Here is a 22,216-nt window from a genome sequence, read left to right on the forward strand (position 1 = left end):
CTTTTGGGCCCCTGTATTCATGTTTTCCACATGATAATATTCAGCTCTGCCTCTTCTTTTCTCAGCTGTGCATATCGACGTTTCCACCATAGAAGATTACCTGGTCATAGTCAGCTGAAGCTTAACTCATCAAAGATGGAGGTTTTGCTGGTGCAAACCATTATTTGTCAATCACATCTTCCTCACCTTTCACCCTTAGCTGTAATGAAAATTCATTAGAATTTATGTTTATTTATAATCTGGACATAGTACTTGATGACAAGCTGATATACAACCCAGGATTTAGCTGCCATGAAAACATCCTATTTCCATCTTAAGAATCAAGCTTCAGTCAGGGACTATATTTCATCTTGTAACTTACCAACACCAGGTCATCTCTGATTGCATTTTATTTAGATTGCTATATCACTTTTATTTATTTATTTAACATTTGTTTACCAGGATGGTCCAGCTAGACAGCTAGTGTCCATTTTCAGTGGAGTCCTGGGGAGAAAAGCTCCAGAAAAAAAGTTAGAGAGTATGAACAATATACATAACAGTCAAGATACCAATGTAGAAGGTTAACATGGTAATATTACAGAGCTAAGTACAGTCATGTGTTCTCAGCCTTTACAGACATGCAGAATTTTAGTACAGTACAGGCATACAAACAATATTTACAGTATATACAGAGAGAGAGGGTGTAATACAGTATCATGTGTTTGACTAAAACATAGGGAGCAGGGCCGGATTTAGATGAAAAGAGGCCCTAGGCTATTCCACTTATGAGGCCCTTTCACCTCCCATTTTTAAGTTTATAAATTACATGAGAGATAATAAAATACATCATTACTGTGATATATATCAATATGTTAAATGAAACATGTTGTGATTGGTACTAACCTTTATAAAAAATGTGGCACGGGATAATAAATAAAAAAAAAGTCGAGAACACTTATTTGGACATTTATTCTCAGCACCATATATAGTACTTGTAACAATAACTAATCAAACATAACACACAACATTTACAAAGAAACAAAATTCAAATAATGAAAATCTTTGACTACGAAAATAAAATACGCAATAAAAATTATCATATTTTCTATCAAATTAAATTAAATATATTCAATACATTGAAGATTAAACCAAATTAAATTCAGATAAATTTATTTCACAATAATTTGCATTTAAAGTTTAAGTATGAATTATTATGAATTTTAAGTCTTAAACTAAACCAAAACTGGAACTTTATTCAAACAAAATCCAGATCACAAAAAAGAAAATATCAAATTGTATATCATATTAAATTTTATGTTAATAGCTATTTTATTTAAGAACTGATTCAATCCAAGTATACATTTAAAACGAAATAGTAGATTAGAAGAATTTCTTTCTAAACTTTTTCATGCAGAATTCTTCTATAAGTTCATCAAAATCTATTTTTCTGAAGGTCTCATTTTCGGTGCACAAAATACTCAATGAAGACAACCTCGTCTGGGTCATTGTGCTTTTTAATTGATTTTTGATATTTTTAAGTCTTGAAAATGACCTTTCTCCAGTACAATTAGTGACTATTAAACTGAGAAACAGCCGTAAGATTGATTCCACATTGGGGAAGGCCACTTGAATATTTTCTTTGAATATTATTTGATACAAGTCTGTATGCACAATGTGGAATTTTTGAAGGCTTATGCTTGTCTCACATATGTGTGGAAATGAAATAGTTCTTCAGTAAGATTTTGGTTGACATCTTCTGGGTATTCTTGCATTAACAGCTCAACACCTCTTTGAAGTTCTACCTTTGATAATGTAAGATCGGCAAGAAAGGAAAATATTTTCACTACATCATCATAAACAGAAGCTCTTCTTCCTAAATTTGATTCTAGTGCATCTAATATAGGAATAAATGATTTAATCCTAAATTTATCACTTAAAGAAAATATAGCTAAGGCATCAGGGTCAGATGAATTTTCGTAATTCCCTTGCCTTTTACTTCTTATTATCCTTCTGGCAGTTCTATATTCAGTATTTGGCAACGTGTTTTTTGCTTGTTGCTCAAGTGCATCAAAATCTTCCGTAATTCCACGTAAAATATCCAAAAGTGACCTGTACCAATCTGCACAACTACTCAGTAAAATATTAGGGCTTTGAAGAATTTTATTTACTTTTGAAAAATGTCTCAGTATTCGATTCCAGAAATGGAGCATAAACACAAATTCAAATTGTTCCATCTTCTCTAAAAGATTGTTGGCCCTCAATCTAGTATCACCCTTTGTATTATTATCTGAATGTAAATAATTGAGTGCATCGATGATATCATTGTAATTTTCTAAAATAGCTTCTGTAGCTTTTGCATGTGCCTCCCACCTAGTGTCTGATAAATATTTAGGCACTTTAGAATGAGGTTTCAAATGTGATTTCAGAACTGCCCATCTTTTTGTGGAAGACGAAAAAAAGATATAAACTTCGTTCACAACACCAAAAAAATTAACAGCATCAAGGCAACAATCAACAGCTGAACGACCTACTAAATTTAAAGAGTGACCAGCGCATGGAACAAATCTTGCAAACTTGTTTTTTTCAATAATTTTTTGCTGTGTACCATTGTATCTACCAGCCATATTGGCTGCATTATCATAAGACTGTCCTTTGCATTTTCTGAAATCAATTTCAAGTTCAGTAGTGATATAGTTAAATACTAAATCAGCTATGCTTTCCCCTGAGTGATCTTTTAGCTCAAGGAAAGTTAAAAATCTCTCAGTTGGCAAACCGTCTTCAGGTGACACATATCTAATAATTAAGGTCAACTGATCAGTATGAGATATGTCAGGAGTGGAATCTACTGAAAAGCTAAAATAGCCAGCCTTTTTCACTTCCGCCACAATTGTGTCTTTCACTTTATTTGCCATAAGTTGAATAATTTCCTCACATATAGTTTTAGACAGATATGAAGGTTTTCCTGAGCCAGTATTTCAATATCGATCGATATGATCTCTTAAAAATGGATCAAATTTTGCTACTAGTTCTAGAAGACCAAAGTAATTGCCGTTATTTGGAGTTTCAAACTTTTCATTGTCGCCTCTAAATGGTAAGCCTCGCTCTGCAAGAGTGCAAATTACAGCGAAAACTCTTTCTGTAATGTAACACCAGTATTGCTGCTCTTTTCTTATTTCTTCCTTTAGCTTAGTTATTTATCTATGTATGCATTCCCGTCATTAACCCGGTATTTGGACTAGTTGAAGAACCATTTTAAGTCATTACCTGAACCAAGCAGATCTCAACAGTGTCATAATATAAAGCAATATTGACAGTAATTATAGCACTCTATAAACAGCACACCAAGGTAAATAAACAATCTTATTTAAAGCACACTTACTAAGTATGTTAGTAGTTTATAAACAGACTTTAACACGCATCTAAAAAGCTAGGTAAATAGCATAGTATATACCGAGTTATAACATTCATGATGCAGTAGCATACCCCCCCCAAGATACCCACCAGCACTGTCTGTAGCTGCCACTTCCCTCTCACTCTTCTGGGGATTGTCTACATAAACACCCCTGGGGTATTGTTCTTCTCTGTAATACAGTGTTGAAACTGCAGGGTGCATAATATTATCAGCAGCCAGAGAGCTTAGAATTTGTTAGTCTAGCCACTGTCACAACAAGTGCAATTATATTCTTAGTACATAACAATACACATATACTGATGACATAAGCAGATTTGTTTTTACTCTGGGCCTATAGTTGGCACCTAGCATGGTTGCAGCACATGTGGAATACTGCATTTAGTCTTTTGACTTGTACATCTGATCATCTGATGAGGGGTGGCTGACCATCAAAATGGTTCATCTCACGACATCTTGTGGGCTGTCTCTTTATTTATTTATTTATTTATTAGTTTATTTATTTATTTATTATTGTTTGTGAACCAGGTTAGTCCAGCTGGGCTTGTGGCCCATTTTCAGTGGAGACCCAAGGAGAAAAGCTCCGGTACATGGTATAAAATGCAGACATTTGTAACATTACAAAAATATATAAAGTACAGAAATTTGCAAAACTTACAAACATATGAAAGACAGAATTTGAGAATGTTGACCCATAACAGGTAGATGATGTGAGTTGTATATGTCATAATTAGTCTGTACAAGAATAGGATGTCAGTTGGGAAATATGAGTAAGATAGGCTTGAGGCTCGCAAGCAAAAAGTTTGAAAAGATGTACAGAGAAAGACCTATGACATTTTGTTAAGTTTGGCAAAGGAACGATGATTTAGGTGTGGAGTTAGTGGTGTGGGTAATTATTTTTTTTTTCTTTTAGGTGGGAGCGTGTGAAGGACATTCCCATTTGGAGGATAGATGGAAGAGAAGCACGGATTTGAAGTTGTTTTGGTTTGGTATGTTACGTAGTGGTGGGGGGAGAGTGTTCCATAGTTTGGCTATGGTGTGGGACAGTAATAGTTGCTCAGGTGAGTGTAGGGGTTTGTGTACATGTAGGAGGTTTTGTCCTTTGGATCTAAGGGTGCGGCTAGGTGTGTAGGGTGTTAGAGATTTGGCAAGAGAGGGGCATTCTGTTGGTTTGAAGATGAGTTTGTGGGCAGTTGTAAGTTGTAGGTATTTTAGGTGGTTGTGAAGTTCTAGCCAGTTTAGGGTGTGCAGGGAGTGGCAGTGATGGGAAGAGTTCTTAGAATTGGTAGCAAATTTGCAGATTTTGTTGTAACAAGCTTAGAGTTTAGAACGGAGGCCAAGTTTTAGGTTGGAGAATAGGGTAGCACCGTACAAGAGAGAGGGGAGAAGGAAGGTAGATGCGAGGGTTTGACGGGAGGAGGGAGTAAGGTAGCAGTTATGTCTGTAGAGGAGACCAATTTTCTGGTGTTTTTTTTTATTGCAGAGAGGATGTGGGAGTCGAATTTTAGGTTATCATCAATGGTAATGCCAAGTAGCTTGGTACGGGGAATGATTTCCAGAGGAGTGTTATTGTGTCTTATGATGGAAAATTGGTCTCTGTTGAATTGGGAGGTTTTGGTGGGAGTGAAAATCATTAGTTTTGTTTTGTTAGCATTTAGGGCTAGGTGATGGGATTGCATCCATGATTCTGTTTTGGAGAAGGCAATTTGGGTAGTGAGTAGAAGTTTGGAGGGGCAGGAGGCAGAGTAGATGATGGTAGAGTCATCAGCGTATTGGATGACTGAGGCATCAGGGATGGAGTAGTGGAAGTTGCTGATGAATATGTTAAAAAGGAGTGGGCCTAGTACTGATCCATGAGGGACTCCTGTGGGTGTAGGTAAGAAAGGGGAGGTTGATTCTTTCCATTGCACATCCTTTTGGCACATGGAAAGGTAGCTGGAGAGCCAGGCTAAGGTTGAGGCAGACAGGTGCAAGTGAGAGAGCTGGGATAGGAGTAGGGGATGGGAGATTGTGCCGAATGCCTTTGAGAGGTCAAGAAATAGGGAAGATACATATTTGCTGCTATCGTGTGCTAGGTTGACTGTTTCAAGGAAGGAAGGAGGGCTGTCATGGTGCTGTGGCCAGGGCGGAAGCCATGTTGGGTGGGAGAGAAGAGTTTGTGTTGGGTTAGGTATGGCATGAGCTGGGAGTGGGTGTTTTTTTTCTAAAGTTTTAGAGAGAGGTGAGAGGATAGCTATGGGTCTGAAGTTGGTAGTGTCTGTTTTTACCACCTTTGTGCAGAGGGATTATGAATGCTTGTCGCCAGATGGTTGGTACATGGGATTCCTGAATGGATCTATTTATGGGAATGGATATAAGATAGGCTATTGATTCAGCTGATAGTTCAAGGAAATTTGCTGGAAGGTTGTCAGGGGCATTGTGGCATGGTTTTAGCTTTTGGAGTAGTCTTTTTATAGTGTTGGTGGAGACAGGTTTAAGGGAGAAGGGGGGGAGGGGGGAGGGGGAATTTGGGGGTGGGTTGAGAGGGTTGCATTGGTGGGTGAGTTGGGGAAGGTGGAGGACAATTTAGCTATGCAATCAGTGAAAAATGTGTTGTATTTAGTGGCTGTTTCAAGGCTTGAGAAGTTAGGGTTGTGGCAGGGGTTGGTATTATTACCAGGGTTGAGTATTGAGGAAATGGAGGTCCAGAATTTCTTTTGGTTGTTTGAGTGTTTGGATTGCAGATTGCAGTAGTAGTTTTTGCAATCTTTTGTTATTGATTTTTTGGCTAGGTTACGTAGATGTTTATATTCTTGGTGGGTGCTGTTTTTTTTTTGTTTTTGGTACAGTTTCCATTTTTTGTTTTGTTGAATCATTATCAGTTTAGTTTCTTGGGATAGCCAGGGGCAGGGATTAGTTTTGATGCGTTTGGTTTGGAGAGGGGCTAGTTTATCAAGTAAGGTAAGGAAGGTATGGTTAAAATATGAGACAGCATTATCTAGTGGAAGGATTTTTAGTGGAGACCAGTCAGTAATCTTAAGGCATTCAGAGAAAATTTCGAGGCTGAAGGAAGCTAGGTTACGGGATTGCTTGAATCATGTGTTTGTGTTTCACCAGGATGCGAGTTCAGGGAGGTCCTTTTCAGATACATAAATGGTTGGTGTATAGGTAGGATTTTAATTGAGTTTTGAAGGTGGTTGCACATTTTTGTAGTCTGAGGTCAAGAGGTAGGGTATTCCAGATTTTAGCAACTTCATTAGTAAGGAGAGATTCGCCTGAGCTGTGTTTACACTGGATATTTTCTATTAGAGCTTTGTTAGTAGATCACAACTGCCTATTAGTATTGTGGAAGGTTATGAGGCCGGATAGGGCAGGGTTTTTTTCAGGATGGTATAAGATTTAGTGTGTGCAGTTGATAGATTTTGGAATTCTAACCAGTATAGTTTGTTTAGGGATTTGCAGTGGTGGGAGCATGATCTGGCATTAGCAGTGAATCTGGTGATTTTGTTATAGCATGTGGAGAGTTTATTAAGGTCAGTTTTATTTAGGTTTGTTAATACTAGATATGGATATAGTATAGTTGCTAGCAGATGGGTTCTGGCTATGGTGATTCTAGCTTTGGAAGTTAGGTATTGTTTATAGTGATAGAAGGTCCTTAGCTTTTTGTAGACTTTGGAGACAGTGAGGGGATATATGTTTGTTGTACTTTAGTTGTTGGTCAATGCTGAAGTATCTTGGGTTTTGTGTGTGGAACAGCATGTGTGTGTGTGTGTGTGTGTGTGTATTGTGTGTGTTGGTGTGTATGTTGGCTGAAGAGCAGATCATAGTTGTATATATTGCACTATTTTGGTGTGTGTGTGTGTGTGTGTGTGTGTGTGTGTTGTGTATGCATTCCCATCATTAACCCGGTATCTGGACTAGCTGAAGAACCATTTTAAGTCATTACCTGAACCAAGCAGATCTCAACAGTGTCATAATATAAAGCAATAAGTAATTTAGTATAGCACTCTATAAACAGCACACACAAAAAAAAAAATAACAAATCTTATTTAAAGCACACTTAGTATGTTAGTAGTTTATAAACAGACTTGTCTACATAAACACCCCTGGGGTGTGTGTCTTGTGTGTAATACAGTGTTGAAAACTGCAGGGTGTGCATATTATCATCAGCAGCCAGAGAGCTGAATTTGTTAAATTAGCCACTGTCACAACAAGTGCAATATTCAATTATATTCTTACAACACACATATACTGATGACATAAGCAGATTTGTTTTTTACTCTGGGCATAGTTGGTGGAACACTGCATTTAGTCTTTTGACACACACACACACACACACACACACACACACACACACACACACACACACACACACGTGTGTGTGTGTGTATATACAAGTATGTGTGCAAAAAGAACATGTGCGCACATGCATAAACAAGGATGCCTACATTAATATTATGCTACCACAGTGGAGGTAAGATGCACAATTTGAAAACTATTTCATGTATTTTAATACTGTAATTGCAGCACATGCTATGACCTTCACTCATGATTACTGACAAAAAGTATGATAAAGTAGTATTGGCATGCAGTTAAATGTGAAGTCATTGGTGGCTAATGCACTGACACATTATTTTAGATTACTCTTCTGTCTTTGATAAGACCCATACTACATGTATGTGTTAAATATAGAAGGACTATGTAATGAGGGATGTTTACGTTTACTCATATTTTGAAATGCCAGATGCCACAGAAACCTTAACTTCGAATAAGATGAGTTTAGTGAAGCATTTGGCATGAAATAATATGTGGACTGTTAAGAATACCAGTTTATATACTACTTTTTTAGTTGCTGGACACCATTTTCTCATCACATCATTTTATAATGCATCCTTTCTAGAGCACTGCTGCAAGTAGAGTAATCTGTCAACATGTGGCTTAACTTTGCTGTGAAACTTTTTGTTTCATAGTGTCGTTACCATTATTTAGATAAAAAGTTAATTCTGAGGTAATCTATGAGGCCAAATATGACAAATACCAATTATATGCAAGCACCATGGTGCTGTGGTAGCATTGTCGCCTCACAGTAAGACATTGTCCTGTTCGATTCTCATCTAAAGCGTCTTCTGTGTGGAGACATGCGTGAATGGGCGTACCTTCATTGAAGGTTGTGCGTCAGGGCTGGCAACTCAGTACTTAAAAATCTATTGCCAATCATTAGCGGACCGGAGTTCCGCTGTGGCGACCCCTAACCGGGAAAAGCCAAAGATACAACAACAACCATGTGAACCAGAAATGAGGTGTGACTGTGATTCTGGAGCTGTATACATTTATCCTGTGCAGTAGCGGATATAGGAGCAGGACCATCTTAATTTCACTTCCACAGCTTTTACCCTGTAGGAAATGTGCAAATATTGAGCAATTCATACCTTCAAGTGCATTTAGCAGAGTAGAACTTTTTGCAAAATTTAAACATGTAAATATGTCTAAGCAATGCAGATATTTTGTTTAATGTAATGTTTGCTTTGTTATACATGCCTGCGGTGACATATAATTAATTAGTATAACGTGATGAGGGAATCTGAGAAGTTAAATAAATAATGAAAACACATGGGGACAAATTCAACATCTTTCTATAAATAGGTTAGATCTTTCATGCCCACATGACACTTCAAGAAATATTGGATGTGTTATTTGATCCTTTTATGTAGCTAGTTCATTAAACAAAGACATCTCCAGTTGTACTGAAAATAAATACAAACTGACAAAACAAAGGGCACAAACATTTTTTATGGGATGATTGTCAAGAATCAAACCCTCATTATTAAAGTAAATCTGCTGTGATCCCCTGAATGTTTTAATCATATATGCCATCTGATTAATTTAATACAGCATTGAGAGCATTATTTCAAAATAATATCAGTATGCACATACAAATCTGTTAACTATGTTGAGATCATCATTCTGTTATTGCATCTGTAACTTATCTGACACCATTAATTTTTTTAAGGTCCCTGCTGACTCTGTAAATGAGAAGGGGCTTTCTGATTCTCTTTATCATGAGAGACCTCCTTATCCTTTTAATATTGCTAGGGTCTTTTGAGTTGTTTAGGTTAATAGTTTCATAGATTAGTACTAGGCTAACTGCCCTTGTGGGCCATTGTAAGCCTAGCCAGTTAACCCATGTGAGAATCAAACCCTGCACTTTGTGTCTGTAAGGAAAATATCTTAACCATTATGCCAGCCTATTACTGCTTTGGGTCATATGTACACTGTTGGGACTCCCTGACTCCATTAATCTGGTTAGGCTTCCTATTTTAGTTCATCCTATGAAGGGACTGCCTGTAATATTACTTTTGAGGGCCTCTTGACTGGCAGTCCTGTTGGACTTCTCAGCTCTGATAATCCTGTTGAAACTTCCTCACACCTTTTAAGCCTTCTGTAGTCTGTTTGAGTTTACTAAAATTCACCAGGGACCTGAATTTATTAGTCCTGGGGATACTCCAGCTCCTATAATCCTGCCATTTATGTGCTAATTCTATTCGATTTTCTAAAACCATTTCACTTAATTTATTCTGTTTAGTGACTCAGTTCTGCTGATGCCCCCAGAACTGTAAAACCAACTCTGCTGTACAGTCGTGTATCTGATTGTAAACTCAGCGTAAAACAATACTCATCTGACACTTCTAGTCAAAAACATAAGCAACATTTATTTAGTTCATTGCTTATTTGCTTCTAAGAAATTATATGAGTTATTCTGTAGTTATTAGTAAAAAGGTATTATCAGACATTTGAACAATGGCTGACTTGCAATTGTTGACAAGTGGGAAACTACTGAAAGGAGGAAATCTCCTTTTCCCAAGGTGCAGCAACATCAAATATGATGTGTTGAGTTAAGTCTGGTTAAACTCTAAATCTGAAGGCCACTTCAAACATTCAAAGCATTTGGTGTAACTTCCATGATATAAACCTGTTAAAAAGCAATTTTGTTATGGATACAAGCTGCAAGATGCATTTTTAATCATTTTGTAGCTCATTAAAATGATAATTTTGTGTTTTTATTATTCATTGTGACATATAGACTTACTCTGAGTAATAAAAATGCTACATTTCTTGGTAGGGCTAATACAGTGCATGTTAAATTGCTTTATCCATATCCATCAGTGTTGCTAACCAATATATTAGGATTATTTAGGGTACTTTGATTGTATTTTACATGTGTGATCATTTCGATGAATATGTGTCTAAATGAAGAACAGAATATTGTACACCAGTTTGTTAAGCTATTGCTTACCTTGCACATGCATGATGACAGGAATGGTTGCTGGCTTTGATGGGTTGTCCAATGGATGTGTGCAACAGGTAATGATATGAGTGACTGTACAAGCAGATCACTGGGCAGGTCGGACAGTTCTTATTAATATCGACTTAGAGTGGAAATAATGGTGGTGTGAGCGGATCTCTGTGGTGCTGCGAAACAAAAGGTTATAGCAAAGCTGCAAATGGAAGCCAGTCTCTGTGTAACATTTGACAGTAAAACTTGTTTGTGTGACATCTCCCCATTATAAGGAGATATGTATGTTCTAGAAACAGTAAAGATGAGGGTCACTGATAGTTGGAGATTAAGGAGATATATAGATACAAGGGAATGTTTGTAGTGAAGTGGGAGCTGATTAGGAGAGGGTGATTGTGAGTGTGGGGTTAGGACATGGACTTCAGTGTTTTGTGGTAACAAACTCCATGATAACTGGAAAACATTGGGTGCCATATATGAGGTATATGCTCCTAAATGCTAATATCTAACTGCAAGGAATTTGCATGCCATGTAGTACACATTCCTTCATAAACTCATTCTGAACGCACACCTCATGAAGGCTAGAAGTTCATTCCCAGACAGTGTCTATGACATATTAATTATTCAGGCAAACATCCAGATGGTATATAATGGGCTCAGATTCATAAAATACATAATAATCATATATAATTAGCACTTGTCTCAAATAAGCAGAGATTCATTTACAAGTAACCAGATTATCAGAGTTGGAAGAGGAGATACCTTAACAGAAACACAGAAATGCATTGTTTTTGTAGTTGTTCATAACTGAAGTAGACTGCCTAAGAAATTGGTTACATTTGGTTAAAGCAGCTCAGACTTCAGTGAACAATGAAGCTAACACAGAGGAATGGAGGAGGATTGGGGTAGGGGTTTTAACTGTTAGAGGGTCCACATCAGTCTTGATTTGCCAGTAACAGAATATGTATAAGGATTCCGTTGAGTATCAAAGCATATGATATGCTTTGATACTCAACGGAATCCTTATACATATTCTTTGTCAAGTCTTAAAACTATTGTGCTGCAAAGAATAAATATTCAATCAATTAATGTGACTGACCTCCTACTATAGACAAGGTATAGGTATGCATTTTTAATGCTGGCCATCCACATGAGGGAGTAGAACCAAAAATCAGTAGTTACCACGGGGAAGGAGTTGGTGGTTTATCGCTTTTTCTGAAGGAGAAATATATTGATATTACAGTGGCCTCAAGTGAAAACAAATTGCAGAACTACAGTGTGCTATACAGAGGCAGGGCTAATGTGGTAATACAATTGCTTGTAATATTGACTACAGAAACAGTGGAGTTTCTTAGCTAAGGAGTATAGGTTCCGGAATATCTGGTGACTTAAGGCAAAAGAAAAAAGAAGAGCCTTGTTCAAGAGTGGCGAGGACAAAATAGTGATCAGTTTAGAAAGAAGAGCAAAATAATGATTGTATTCCCTTCTATTACATTCTGTTTATTAAATGGCACACAGTGCAACTTATCCTGCCTATTTCTTTGGCTCCACTTTGATGCCTTTGGTTAAAACGTTTGCTTAAAGAGCAGGGCTTGAATGAAGCTGGTAGCTCATTTCTGCCTTTTCAGTTTCTTCTGTGAGAAACTCTGTCTTTCACTGTCATAAACTGTCCCTTTGTGTCATGCTCTGATATCAGCTGGTTAACAAAACTGTGTCACCCCAAGTATGATCAAAGATTTAAGGAGTGGAGTCCCTTGTGTTCAAAAAATGCCAAGCTTAAATCAGTGAGCTCTCTGGAAAGAAAGCAGGCACAGCAAGGTTCTCACCGTTCCCATTTCTACTCAGAAGCTATGTAGGTGACAGAACTAACAGTATTCAATTAGTTTTAGAGGTAAGATGCCATCCTGGTTAATTTGAAATGTTCCATATGTACTCACATGTTATACTGTGACCCTTTTTCGTTTTTAAATAGATGTTAAGCAACTTGACAGAACTTTGTACTGCCTGTTAGGTGGATGCTTACTGTCTGAATTTCCTGTCCTATGGCTTCAGTAGCTTTGGTTTAATGCTATATTTGTGTGTGTGTGTGTGTGTGTGTGTGTGTGTGTGTGTGTGTGTGTGTGTGTGTGTGTGTGTGTGTGTGTGTGTGTGTGTGTGTGTGTGTGTGTGTGTGTGTGTATGTGTGTGTGTGTGCTTGCAAGATTATTACTTTAAAAGTCAATGTTTGCCCTTACTCAGTATTACATTAGCTAAGAATCAAAGTTTGCAAAAGCTTTTCAAAGGAGTCGTGTTGCAGATTTCACAAACAGTAGAATATCCATCAGTTTTCACATTCTGACACAGGTATTGAATACAGCTGTGTAATGTAAGAAGATACCATCTGATGCAGTACCAGGCTGGGGATGTTTATAGTCACTTACTTCCTCATGAGCTAACTCCACCCCTAATAAATTCATACAGAAATAAGTCTGTATTGTGTAGAGACAGAGCTGCACTCCAGCTAACCTTGTTCAGTGACTTAGTGGTAACACACCCAGGCCATATGAAAAGCTTTATATATGTAACAACAAAACAAGATTAAAGAAGAAAGAGCACCTATGTGTGCTAAGCATGTTTTTTTTTTCCTTTGCTGACCAGCAAATGTACCTGGGGTCACATTCAAGTGAAAGCTTCTGTTTACATTTCCAGTAAGGTGGGAAGGAAACAAAAAAAAAAAGAAGAAAACACAATTATGCCTCAGTGTCTATGCTATCGCTGAGAAAGAACAGCAGGTACTGCTTTATTTATGTCATGTTACAGGCAAATCCTGTCACACTAGGAAACCATAAAACAGAGACCAGTCTGATTAATACAAGAACGGGCCTTTCAAGATATATTATTGTTGCATAATGCTATTTTTCATCTCCCTCCTGCAGATTTTGGCATGTGTTAGCTTTCACACCTTAGCAGTTATGCAGTGTCACTGCTGATAAGGGACGCCTTAAACACTCTTGTTTACTTGCAAGTGCCTTTATTTGATTTATTTTGTCATGCTGCTTTGTGCCGATTGTATATCAGAAGCTTCCTCCTACTTTCCTGTGCTCATTGATTCATTGATCTTATGTAAACCAGACTAAATGGCGCTTTTATCATGTTTTCTAAACATTGTTGACAGATGTAGTAAAACAGCCATCATTTTCTGTCAATATTCCATAATTATTTGTTAGTGTATAGTGTCCCAGTGTTTGCCTTGTTGACGTTGAAGCAAGCCGTTCTGCAAAACTGTTCATCTTCATTTTTTTTATTTTTTTCATGATTTATAAGAGATTTGTTCAGAGAACAGATTGTCTTCTTCTTTTGGGCAGGCATAGAATTCTATGGAGCAGAAACAGAACCATAGTACCCAGTGACATATGTAGTACAAGGAGCCACAGGAATTTACTTTATATACATGCACTACTGCAAAACAGTTTTAAAAACTAATTTCACATGTAAGAAATCATCTCTCCTGCTTTATGAACAATACCTTATAGGTTTACAAATTTGTTTGTGTCTGTAGCTTGGTCAAAGCATGTGTTTTTCTCTGATTCTAGTAGGTAGATATGCAGTAACATTTGTGCTCCATTAGCTATCTTGTCACTAGTATGAAAATCAGCCTCTCACACTGTCAGAGACCCCTCTGAATTAGATTTTTTTTTCTTTTTCATTGTATTTTCTAGGCCATATAAGACTCTGTACTCTGAATTTCTTTTCAGGAGATGTTCGAGAGAATACTTGCAAAACATTCCACTTGAAAGAATATGAAGAAAGTCCAATAGATTGAATTAATCATGGCAGGGCCAAATTTCAATAGTATATACACATCCTTTGAACTGTATAGCTGATATGTAACCATCTACCCTTTTTCCAAACATCTTGCTGTGATGAGGGTCAACAAGCTGAGCAGGGTAGACCATGCTTCGCTATTACCAGTGACTATCTCCAGCTCATCTTATGGAATCCATAGGCATTCCCAGTGAAAGAGAGTAATACGATCCTTCCAGTTCTGTATACTCAATCTACCTCAGGTCCTCACCCAGCAGGCCATGCCTGGCACACTTCCAGTGAGAAGTGGACAGAGCTAAATCTTGATAAGGTGCTCAAATCACTTCAATTGATTCCTCAAACCAGAAGAGCAGTAAATCTACACTGAGTTCCATGTTCTTTCACAGGAAGTGAGTGCAGTTACCTTGTGCAGGGAATTCCTTTTAACTGCTTCTTTTCTGTGATTCCATCCTATCACTCATTACCCAAAGCTCGTGATAGCACATAAGGATAGGGACATAAGACACTAAACTACCACTATATTACTTCTCAGCTGTACAGATTTTGACAGAATGTCTAGATGTTTGGCTTATATTTTTGGTCTGTTCCTCATAATATTTGTTGCTTTCTGGCAAATCACTGGGATGATCTGAGGACTGAAGTCAATAAATAATGACATACATTTGAGTTTCAGACTTCAGATCCTTCAGAAAATGTATGTTGAAACAAACACTGTCACCCTAACAACTTTCTATGTTTATAAGAGCAATATTTAAAATATGTCCCTATTTTTGGGCCTTTGTCCCCCCATTTTGTCAGGCTTTGTCCAGATTTATTGCAGTAAGAGGTTGAGAGTATGCGAGTAGAAAACAGAAATCTTGAAACGTATGTTTATTATAACAGCCCATTTCAAGGGGATACAAAACTCATTTTTATAACCTCTTTAAATACTATTCATTGTAATTAATTATCCATCCAGGAGTCTGAAAAACCAAGAAAGAACCAACTAATTTAAAAAGTAAACCTTCTAGGAGTATAACAGCAGATTGTACAAAAAGTAATAAAATTGCATTGCTTCACATTAAAAATCTACAAGATAATCTACAAGAAAATTATTAATTGAATGTATACATCTCACTATCTGAACTTATAACTCTTTTCTGTTGACTTTAAAGATGATGAATACAAACAAAATGCTTTACCTATTTCTACATCATAGTATCGTACATTCATAGGAATTAATGAGACAGTTGAGTTGCAGCACCATTAATACCTTGCCTATGACTATCTTTATGTTGTACCCCATTTCGCAAGAAGTGCAGTCATTCCCAGAATAAATTTTGGGTACCCATCCATTCATCCAGATTTAATGTGAAATCTGCCAGGGTGTCAACTTTGTTTAGCTTGCAGGGGAAGACTTTTCCAGCGATGGGGTTAGGTGCTGGGTAATACATTTGTATCTGCAGTACATTTTATTTATGTTCTGGTAGAGATTTAAGTCCCTAGTTCTGGTTTCAGTGGAGCTATTTGACTTGTAAAGATACAGGATATCAAGATGGTTGGTGGACCCTATAGGCATGGATGCAACTTATAGATCATTCTGCAAGAACTTGTAAAAAGCTAAGTAAAGGGACAGTGCTTCAGGCAATTTCTGGTAGCTCAGGACTTTAAACCAATAACGATCTTCATTATGAATCTCTATAGCCTTTCCAGATGCTTCATATGTCTAGAAAGGTACCTCCCTAAGGGCGCATGTTACTCAATAATTTACCTAATTAACACTGCATACGGTGGACTTTTTTGACCTGGATAATATGCTTTTCAATATTAGTTGTGCTAAATAGAAGGATTGTCTGATTACAGATGGTAAATGGTGGTTGAAGGAGTGAGAATTATGAACCCAGATTGCAAGATTTCTTTTTATATTAGCATTTTGGAGTGAAGTATTGGCTATACCATATGTTGAGTGAGACAGTTTAACAATTGTGACAGTATTACACTTTTTCACATTTAATGTTCATATATCACTTATTTATGAGGGTTGCTTTCTGTAGTAATGATGGAGTATCAGAGGGAGATTTGACAATAATGCCTATTTTGCAGTGGAATTATTGCTTGGGAGGTTTTAAAGATTTTGATACAGAAGGTTACACGTTAATGGTCATATTTAACAAGGATGGAAAAAATAGTGGGCTGGTATATGTAGGGACTATACTAGTTAGGACCAGGTCAGAAATATTATGGCCTCTAGTTCCATTCCAGTGATTTTTTAATTAAGTCTAAGAATCTTTGAGTATACTTAACTTCAGTTTGGAGCAATAGGTGCTCCAGTTAATTGAGTGATACATGAAATCCTTCATTACAGACACAATTATGGTAACAGGTAGTTCCTCAGGTACATTTAGGAATCTTATGTGGTCATCAGAGCACATAGAGGGTGCCCTTTAGTAGGCTATATGTTGATAATGTGTCTTGTTCAGGGCAAGTGAGAGTTCAGTAAGTTCAGTTTGTGGGTCTCTGGTAATCTGTCTAGAGTCAATGTGATCCTTGACAAATATGGAAATGCCACTGCAGCTTTCATCAGACCTGAATGCATGGTAGACATAAAATGCAGGTAAGTAGAGAGTAATATGTTAACTCGCTAACCATGTTTCAGTAACTGAACAAATATGTATGTGTTCAAGTTGCAAAATCCTCATGATTAGGCAGTTTGTACATAGTGCAGATGCTTAATTGTTGTTATTCTCATTTCATACTTTCCTTGTCTTCCTTTCAACTTTTACGTGTAGTTATGATTGTTATAATTTTTTTATGGATATCTTTTTATTCTTGTGAAAAATTCAATAAGAAGTGTTTGAGAAAAAAAGATTAGGTGATTTGTTGTTAAGACTTCTGGCCCTGAGAACAACCATCAAGGTATGATCAGATTTATACCTGGGAATGATGACACTGATATCTGCAACAATGGAATGTCCATTAGCTGGACTCTTTTTAAAAAAAAGCACTATGGGAACAACAGTGCCTTTAGTCAGAATGTGGAAGACATGGAGCAGGAGGTGGAGGTCATCTTTGATAAAGCAAGTTGGACTGCTAATCATCTTGCCCCATGCTGATGAATACTGAACCCCCCCCCCCAGACTGGCCCTAACAGCTTAGTCAATTGTTGAAGCCAGTCATTTTTTTTCTTGGTTTATAAGTATCATTTTAGGTAACTGAAGGATTCCACTCAGTATTAGTGTCTTGCCTGCATTGGTAATGTCAAAAATGTTCCTTGGAGTTATGTGCCTCAGGTCATTCATACTTGCGTGGTCTGTTACTAGGCTATAATCATGTCTGTCCACTGAGAATGACTTTAAAGCCCTTATGATGTTACAGATCTGACACCAGAAAGGCAACTAGCTGTCTCTCTTTGTCACATCCTGTGAGTGTGAATTCATTGTGCCTGACAACAGAATTACTAAAACATTAGTGTTTTTATTCATGGAATTTGAGGTATTAGATGGTTTATCATCCACCTCTTGGTGACTGTTTACTTTGTACAAGCATGGTGCTGATGTGGTTGTTGTTGTAGACATCTGTTGAGACACAGAATCTTAGGAGGCTTCAGTAGAGACTTTTTACAGCCTCTGCATACATAATTGTATTGCACTTGTGATGAACCAAGTCCTCCTAGCACTCTCTCTGTCCAACCAGTGCTTTGTGTCCCTGCCCACACACACACACACACACACACACACACACACACACACACACACACACACACACACACACACACACACACACACTTTGAGATATGATTTATATACAACCACACAGACACTCCTGGGAAAGGCTGGCACAGGTTCACCAGCTGTGCCCCTTCTGTCCAGGCTATAAGGTAGTAATCACTGCCACCAGGACCCTTACTTATCAGCTACTAAAAAGGCCCTTACCAAAGGGTGTTCCATTATTACTGTGCAATATTATTATCCAATTATTAAGTGTGACCAGAACTTTTTAAGGCTTATTGGAGTGGCTTTGCCAGTATCACTATATACGTGCAATGTACTCTACAGCTTAAATTATCTCTACAGAAAACAGCCACAGTTGAAAGGTTTAATAATATTTAACAATAAATAATAAAGAACACAAGACAATACTTTTTACTACACAGTGCTAGTCAAGAGTTCAGAGATCACAGGAAATGCTTAAAATAATACAGTAGAATAGTTCTGACATCAGTATAGAAAACAACTAGTCTAATCTTCCTATTTCTTAGCTATTTCTAAGAGAGACACTAAAGTCTAAGATCCTACATACTTACAGAGCACAGGCAAGAGTGCTGGTGAGTTGGATGTTCTCAAGACAAATCCAAAATGCTCTATCTCTGAGAAAGTCCTTTAAATTGATAGTACATCCTGCTGACTCATTTTAGATTACATCATTCTTAACAATTCTCTGTTTCCCAGGCTGACAGAAACTCTACATTTACATTTATTAGTAAGCTTGCACCTGGTCAGGAAACACAGCAATAAACAACATTATACATGTAAATTCTAGCAATATCTCTGGTCTCAAAACAATAGGAAGAATTTCTTCATCCAGACATCTGGGCTCCATGTTTTGAGATCAAACAATTATACAATGCTTGACTTATCAGCTTTCCTCCAGCAGAATGCAATGTGGTTACATTTTTAAAGTTCAACATCCAATACAATTTTCTTATTTAAGAGAACAAGCATGTGGCTTATATTAATATTTACAAATGACAGAATTATCTACAAAATTCTATCTAGTTAGGTTGGCAGCCTTCATATATCTTCATAATATAAACTCCCAAGATATAAAATAGTGTATTGAAAAGCTAATAATGGAAACGTTCATTAGACATTAGGAACAAGGAATAGATGTGAGTTTGCTTGGTTTAAAGCTGCTGAGGAAGTGTTATTGACAGAAACTATGAGTCCACTATTATGTACATGGCATTCTCATTTTGAAGTTTCTTTAACAAAACAGCATAAAGGAAAATTTGAATACGTTTGAAAAAATGTATAAAAAGAAGTTTAAATATGTTTTTCAGCTATTTGAATGACAGCAAATGTTACAATTTGACAATGGATGAATGGTCCTTCTTGTGATAGCCTAAAATCATGGCATGTGGTTTACCAGACAGACAAAGGAGCAGCATTGTTATATCTTACATGAGAAGATTGCGATATGATTTGAGGTACTATTTTGAATAACATAAGTGAATATGAGATTATGGTCCAGAATCCATTGGAATAATTTAAACTAGAGCTGTTAAGCTTGCTGCAATAAAGGAGTCAGTTACAATGTTTCACTAAAGATAATGCAGGGAAATTGTTGTTGCCACGTCCATAGGATGCAGTTTCCATTCTCTTCCCAAGGTGCACAATGACCTAGTTTAATCACTATGGAGAACTAGTTTTAAGAATAGTCATGTCAGTCAAATGGTGGTATGCTCAGTGACTTTCTTCTAAAATAATATGTTTATAAAAATCTTATGTTAGATGCAAAATAAGTTTCACAAAGGGTATTTAAAATTCAAGGGAAGAAGGCATTTTTTGATCCATTTTAGACATATTCCTCGTCAAGGAAGTACAAGCAGTGTATGGCACAATCTGGTGATGAACACATATATAATTCAATATTTTATAACAGTAATGTAGTTATTTTGCTAAGGTACGTTGCTCTATTATTTGTGTTTAAGAGTTCAGTGAGTGAGTTTGATGAATTTTGTCAGTCTCCAAACAGTAATTGTTGGATTGGTCATTTATATTGAAAACAAAGAAGATGTTGTGACATAGCTGGATAGAACTCTTAAAGGGGTCACTGGGCAATTGGTTACCAGCAAGCTGGATGATAAATGCATGTCAGAAATCACTTTTTGCATTCAGTAGTGCTCACCCTCCACATTTTATTAGAGTCTTCCATTTGAGAAATTTTAGGATACTCAAGGAATGCTGTATTGGAAGATGATTACAATGTCATTTCTCAGACAGTAAAGGAGAGGCCGTTGAATAGGGGCTATAAGTTGGAAGCGATTTTAACAGCAGAGAGAAAATGTAGTAATTTCTGATTATACAATGAATATAGCTCTGTAAGAACATATGTATTTCCAGTAGTTAATATGAGACAGTAAGAGCATTAGCACTCGTATCAATTTTGTGATAAAATATGTCCCATTTTCAAAAGAGTAAAGACAAATTATTAGAGTTTTGTGGTATACTTTGAGAACAAATAGTAGTTATTTTCAAAGATATTTATCAAACATTCCTATTTTTCTGATAGGAAAATGAGGAATATTGATGAGATGCTGTCATTTAAAATTCCATCTTCTAAGTCTTTGTCAACATGAATAAGCATGTGGCACTGTGTGAAGTGCAATGTTTTTACATTATTATATGAGGGGGAATGGGTGGTCATCAATAAGTCAATAGGAAGAGAATGAGAATTTAGATCCAACAAACATGGATATCACAGGGGTAATGTGCGATGTTCTGCAGGTATACTGATACTAGGCAATATACTAGAAAAAGTATGCGTTGGGTCAAAGTTCATATACAGGAGCATGTATAACATAACCTGGGTGGGAAGTTGGCATAATGGTTAAGGTTTTTACCTTACAGACAAAAGGTGCAGGGTTTGATTCTCACTTGGGGTAATTGGCTAGGCTTATAATGGCCAACAAGGACAGTTCGCCTAGTACTAATCTATGAACCTATATTCATAATGTAAAGAGAGGAAATAATGCATTAGTAGTACAATAAGTGTTTCTGAATATCACAGGAATGAAATTCACCCTATCAGTTTTTGTGTTTTAGTTACCCAGTAAAAAATGGCGGAGGTATTATATTTTAAGCAAGGTAGAAGCATTGTTGATTTTTCAGCGTAGCACTTGCATCCTGTATTGACCTGAATAATGAGAATGACTGGTGATATTTAATAAAATAATATTTTTTAAGACAATGGTAAAATTGTTTGTATTTGTCATAGTTATATAGAGCTATACATTAATTCAGTGAAACACATTATTACCTTGTAGATTTTTTAATGTGGAAATATTGCAATGGTTGTCACGTTTTTGCACAAACAGTTCTTAAACTGTTGTAAGGGTCATTCTTTAAATAAAGGAGTTGTTTCCTGGTTTCCCAAACTCTTTATCAGATAATTAATTAGAATGAGTAGTATCTGAAGAAGTAATTTTTATATGAATGTTCTAATCTCCTTAAAAGTATTAAGCTGAAGCAACAGAACATGTTATAATAAACTTACTGGAGTAGTTTTGTTACTTCTACTTCACTGAGTTGAGTAAAGGACAAGGACATAAACTGACTGGTAAAAAAGAACTTATGACAGCACCTGTAGTACTGTTGCCTCTGCACTCATCTTCTGGTCAGTTTCTAAAATTCTCTCTACATTTACTAGTGACCAGCACCCAGAGGTACTTGAATTCCAGCTGAGGTACCTGATCACTTTACCTGAGATTCCTGCTCACTGCACTTGAGATTCTTGATCATTCTACCTAAGGTACCTGCTCACCTCACTTGAGGTACCTGCTCAAACCACCTGATGTACCTGCTCATCCAAACCTGTCAAAACATTCAACTCATTTCTGTAAAAGAATGTAGACATCTAATTTGAACATGATATTTATCATATTTATTGTTTACACATATTTATTTTTGTGTGAATTTGTATTTATATTTATATGAGCTAGTCTTAAAATGCAGCAAAATGGCAATAGTCACCTGATTTTAATCTTCTATTAA

Source organism: Protopterus annectens, chromosome 6.part0 (genome assembly GCF_019279795.1).
Source record: "Protopterus annectens isolate FY-2018-M chromosome 6.part0, PAN1.0, whole genome shotgun sequence".
NCBI classification, from domain to species: domain Eukaryota; kingdom Metazoa; phylum Chordata; order Ceratodontiformes; family Protopteridae; genus Protopterus; species Protopterus annectens.